The 6,000-nt window shown below is 33.2% G+C and overlaps 1 long non-coding RNA gene across 4 annotated transcripts; it reads right to left on the minus strand.

The window, feature by feature from the left end:
- Positions 1–3,026: 3,026 nt before the first annotated feature.
- LOC147524027 (uncharacterized) lies at positions 3,027–5,067 on the minus strand. Of its 4 annotated transcripts, none has more exons than XR_015196846.1 (3): positions 4,689–5,045; positions 4,161–4,395; positions 3,027–3,819 (listed from the first exon to the last, which is right to left on the minus strand). It is a non-coding gene; the product is annotated as an uncharacterized LOC147524027 (long non-coding RNA). The 4 variants fall into 4 exon arrangements; XR_015196847.1 differs by lacking the exon at positions 4,689–5,045 and having other exon boundaries at positions 3,027–3,452; positions 3,584–3,819; positions 4,161–4,677; XR_015196849.1 differs by lacking the exon at positions 4,161–4,395 and having other exon boundaries at positions 4,689–5,067.
- Positions 5,068–6,000: the final 933 nt, after the last annotated feature.

A 6,000-nucleotide genomic window follows, 5' to 3' on the forward strand; every position in this document is an offset into this window, starting at 1 on the left:
TTTTTTGATACGTGGAGTAATATTAGTTTAATGACTTGGTGATTCTCAATTTCTCATAGCTGAATTACAGCGGGATTTTCAACATGACTTAATTGAGATAATGAATTTGCCCACTCCCTACCAACCGATTATATTTAATTTTATCACTTGTAGGCTCGTACATATGCATCGGCACTTTTGAAAACATTTAGATTTTTTTTAGAAAAATGGGACCATTGTTTTAGTCGCTAACTCGTTTTAATTTTATAACAAATTATTTTTAATTAAGTTTTAAAAACCCTTTTTTTCAATTGAGAGAGAGATTCTATTTTAATAGGAGAAGGATTCCCGTTTTAATTAGAAGTGCTAGAATTTGTTTTAATAGGAAAATAATTCCCATTATAATAGGAGAGAAATTTCCATTGTAAAAAAGGATTTTCGCTTTTCAAATAGGAGAGAAATTTATGTTTTAATAAGAGATGACGTTGAATTTTAATAGAGCTCAAAAAATACACTTGTGTGAGCTTTAATATTAAGATATAGATAGAAGTTAAATAGTTGTTTTTTACCCTAATGTGGTTGAACAAATTTAAGAAGAAGTAGTGAAATTGAAGAAGAAACACTCAAATTGAAGAGCAACTACTACAATTAAAGGTGCAAGATTGCAATTTAAGGTGTGAGTCAAGAATGTTGTCACACTAAATTAAGGTTGCCGTTTTAATTTTAGATTTGCCTTTTAATTAAAATTATTATTATTATATTATTATTAGCAATAGATCAAAGGAATTTTTAACGGACTTTAATTTATAATAGATGTCACCAAATAAAAAAAAAAAACAAAACAAAAGAATACACCAAATTGAGAAAAAGAAAAAAGGGACAAGTTGAATCACTATGTCAATAGTTATCAACAAAGATTAGGAATATAACACTAGGCAAATTTTGTAATTTTAGAGCATCCTAAAGGAATACCAATTCGCAATGAGTAAAACGGTCGTAGGATAATACAATTTAGTATTGGATGATGCAAAGTTTTAAACTCGAAACGATATCTCATCACGAATAGACTAATTGTACATTATATACATACTTTATAAATATCAACTAATATTTTACAATGTTACAGAGTAAAATGAGTCCGTGGAGCATAAGTTTATTTTTAGAGAATCAATATTAATCAAACTACCATGCATTAATATTAATATGAACTCCACTTTATATGAATTTCAAATGAACTCCAGTACTCCACCACATAGACCACATAAAGTAGATTTATAAAATGAATTGAGGGTTGATTTTTCGTGAAGGATAGTTTTCTTAATGGAGAATTTTCCTATAAAAAATCAGCCCAAACAAAAATGTTTAACATTATCAAAAGTTGTTTTGAAATTTGAAAATTTTGGATTGTTGGATAATTTTATAACTTTGTAAGCAAATTTTGATACGCTTAGGCATCTTCAAATGTGTTGATTTTTTCTAAGGATGATCTATATTGTAGAAAAAATATCTCCACAAAAAATCAGATTCTAATTCATTATTTTTCATAGTGGAGTTTTTTTAGAGTTCGTATAAGTGGAATATATATAACGGGCAGGTAATATGAATGCAATAATGTGAAAAAAATTGGTTTAGACGTCGGGCGTGGCTTTGGGTCCAGCCAGACATTTTGCTGGGTAAGTAGGCCCAAAAAATTAGCATAGTGGCCTGAGCTTGTTAATTAGGTAGGTCCAGGTAGAAAGAATATCAGTTCTTTTTTAGCAAGGAACACCAGTTTGTTACTTTGGATGGATACTGACGAAAAATAATGCAATGGGTTGGTTAAAATAAGGTCGTTTTCCAACTTTTATGTCGACTATCAAAGTCGGTAAAACGTTTAGGTGATAATACCAAAGGTAGGTCTTGGGCTCGAACCACGTCAATATCAAAGAGTTATTGATCTCATTAAAAATAAGTTTGTCAATCAAAGATTTACTTAAGATATTGCAGAAAGTTATGGACAGTAACGTATAGTAATGACAGTTGGTTCTAATGAGTTTGTATTTAGGAATATAGAATTTGTCATTCGAAAAAGACTAGGGGCCAGTTTGTTGCACGTATTGTCTTAATTATTTGTAAAACTCGTTATTAATTTAATAAAATTTCCACTTGGTTAATAATAATAATAATAATAATAATAATAATCAGAAAGAACTTGCGGAATAACTTGTTGCACTGCAGTGCTGCCCACGCATGTCTTAATTATTTGTAAAATCTCTCTATCAATAAAATTCCCATTTATAAAATCATACTACTGTAAAGAGAGAAGGCCAATCTACAGTAATAATTTCCTATTTTACCCCTAAGGTCTATCTATTATTACGAATGTTATTTTATGTTATTTTAGCAACAAATTGTAACAATTTATATAATGGGAGGGTAAAATCATCCGACCAACATAGCTTTTCGACTCCACGGACATTTCGTTGTCCGTTTTTGCCCCCATCCAGTTCTTGATATTACACTATCAAGTACACATTAGATTTGAAATTTTAAATTAAAATAAAAGTACAATTGTAATTTAGAATTAACTAATATATTTCACATCTCATATCTCATCTTAATTTAAAATAACTATTGCATCTCATATCTCATATCTGAAATTTCAAAAGTTTTAAACCTAAATTACATGCGATATTCACATATTACATTTACTAGAAAATATGCACGTGCAAAGCGCGTGAAAACTTAGTGAAATAGCCTGATATAAAGGTTCGTACAGTGGTTGTTCTTTCTTATAGTCTTTAGACTCTTAGTCCACAGGGCTGTCAATCTGGGATGTTGTTTCTCAAAGTTAAGAAAGGAGGCATTATGTAAAGGTTCGATCAAGCAGTCCAACAATGAAATTTTCTAACAAATTGAGTTCTCGACATTCCACTGGATGTTTGTAAAGCAATTTAGAATGACCAATAAGTTAGATCCGTAAAGGAAAATGTTGACCTCAACAGTGTTTTTTGAGAAACCATTAGTGCACAATTGTCATGCGAAATATGATTAGAAAAGACACCAAATTATGTCAAATGAGAATAAACACCATTGATAGTAATTAACAGAACTTCAAATCACAGACACACACAGTAGATAGAAAATATGTTGTTACCCTTGTTCCTATATAGAGGTTTAAATAATCTGACGTCTACAGACAATGGTCAAAACTTAAGATACCAAAAACCAAGTTCACCGAAACATAAAAATGAAGTTCCAACTAAGCAAAGATCCACCATCGTGCATGGGAAGGACTCACAGCTTCCTACCCATTCTAGTACCCTTTCTATGCATACTGGTAATGCAACCAATATTTTCAACACAGACCTAGCAAGGGCTCGCAGTGCAAACTGAGCACCTGGACCAGGGGCCTTTGTCTTGTTCCCTTAAGTGGCACGAAGCTTGATATGAAAAACTGTAATACCAAGATCCTTGCACCGTGTTGCAATAACCTGTGCAGCAAGCATAGCAGTATATATGGCAAAGATTAGTCTCTATCAGCTTTGACCTTCCTAAAAAATCAATGACATGAATGAAGGTGTCATTTAACGATGCAAAAATATGGACCACACCGAAAACATACTCCCCATCTCGTACAACAGGTCCAAGACTTGTCACGTTCTCCTCCTTGGGCTCTCTGGCATGGTCTTCCTCCTTGACATGGTTTCAAAGATGACAGCGTTTGGGGAATACAGGTTTAGCTACAGAGCTGTTTCGCTACTGAGATAAGTGTAAGATTTAGCCCTCAACACTATTGGTTCACTGTTTTGCAGTTCTTATAATTTACATAAGAGCCGGTTTCATCTCTTCTATCCACACCTTAAAAGGAACAAAGCCAAAAGCAAAAACAAAAACAAAACCATGAAAATGGAATTATTAGTTTAAACAATATTATCATAAACTATATTACAATTCACGACAATTCCTAAAAGTGATAGAAGCAAAAAGAGTTCTTGGTTTATAACATTTCTCTTCTTCTCTCTTACACAAACAATGATAAAGGTTAGAAAGTTAATCACAAAAAAACGTGATTTCCAAAGTGAGAATTATGTATTACCAAAATTCAAAAATTAAACTATGAGACATACTTGGGACCATAATCGAATGTAACAAACATAAATAATTGAAGTGTCAAAAGGTGAATAAAACCAAATACCAACCGCGTAGAGAACTGAAAACTGATATCGGAACATATATATAACAACATTGGTTGAATCCTTCTATAGGGAGTGCCACCACGATGAGCAAAATCTCTCTCAAACATTTCCTACGACATAGGTTGTCAAGCTTTTCCACTATGGTACAATAAGTTGTTGGGTAAACTATCATAATTCCGGGGGAGAAAATCGTCATGAACTCGAATACCAACTGCTACCACAGTAGATCGAGATATATCTGAAGAAAGTTCAAAAGTAACATAAAAAATATCACAAACTCTAACTTTCTAAGCTTGGTATAATAAAACTCATTTGGCGTAAGATCTCAACATCCTTATGATTTTCTCATGGAAACAAACAATAAGTACAGCAACTCCATGCTCATCAAATTTGATTATCAATATCTATATAGATTTTCCCGACATATATAGCAGATAGGCATCCAAAATACATATCGATCTTTGTCTTCTTATTTTACTTGCCCATAAACATAGTCAAACATAGAAAGAAGATGAGGAAAAAAAAACGTACCTTATGCAAACATCAATTAAATTTCAGAGAAGGGAGAATCGTTGTTGGCTTTGAGTTAAGTTGGGTTTTTTCACCGAACGAAAGAGCAAGATCCTTGAAACGATGGAGAGACAGGACAGTGAAAGCCTCGTTGGTTTCCTTCACTACTGCTTGCAGAAAGTGTAGGTTTTCCACATCACATTCTTCGATCTTCTTATTGGGATCAACTATTTCATCCAATTCGACCATGACTTTTTTCATTACACCAGGGTTGTGCAGGAGCTCTGCTAAACCCCCACTCCGAAGTGGAGGCGGTTGTGTCTGCAAAACCGGTAAATAGTTCCTACACCACGAATCAAATAGAACGAATAAGAATATGAAAAACCAAAGAACAATAATAGGAAAATTATTTTGTACCTTCTATTAATATCAACGCAATTAACTTGTTCGTGAACACAAACCGATTCACTTCTAATTCAAAACCCACCTAAACACAAACCGATTCGATAGATTTTTAACTCAAAACCAATCAACACCAAATAACTCAATTGAACCTAACCGAAACCCCTTCAATAGCTAAATGTTGCATGGATAGTGAAGAAGGGGATTAACTCAATTAGATGCCTTTGTTATCTTTTTCATAAGAATTCAAAAAGTATACTTTAAGACTTCAACTAATTGTTTCTGGAGGAGTTGGATAGGGCATATTAACATGATTTTTGCTTGCACCATAATGCTACGAAGGTAATTGAACTTCGGGTGCTGGAAATGGCCTAATGTCTAGAGGCTAGGACCAAAACACCTCTTGCTTAGCGAGCATAATCATTATAGATTAGCAATTGACTTTGCATGTATGGGGCAAAAATCAAGAACGCAGACAACAACAATCATATTCCATGGCTAGAAAAAATAATTTACAAGTAAGAAATAAGAAGTGAATGGCCAAATCAAATATAAAACTTGAAAAATATTTCATTATATAATTCAAAGACAAAAAGTCCGAAAAAACAATAATGGAACCAAACCTGGGGGTGGTACAAAGTGGCAACGACTCCAATTACTGGTTCAGCTCCTATATAGTTTTGATGGGTTCCTTCCTCCCATGTCGGATGTAGACCACGCTTAGAAACAAAGACGCATAACGGCATCACCACCGCCAATACACTCCTCTTTTTCCAAAAAATTTGACAAAAGTCGTTATTTAGTTACGTTTTCGATCTAATAGGAATTGGAAGCATAAACAAAAAATCGATCTTTGTATACAAATGACTTCATATGACTTTTTGATCGGCTCCTAACCAACCCAACATCACCACCGCCAATACACTCCCTC

The sequence above is a fragment of the Coptis chinensis genome, chromosome 1 (assembly GCF_015680905.1).
Source record: "Coptis chinensis isolate HL-2020 chromosome 1, ASM1568090v1, whole genome shotgun sequence".
Lineage (NCBI taxonomy): Eukaryota > Viridiplantae > Streptophyta > Magnoliopsida > Ranunculales > Ranunculaceae > Coptis > Coptis chinensis.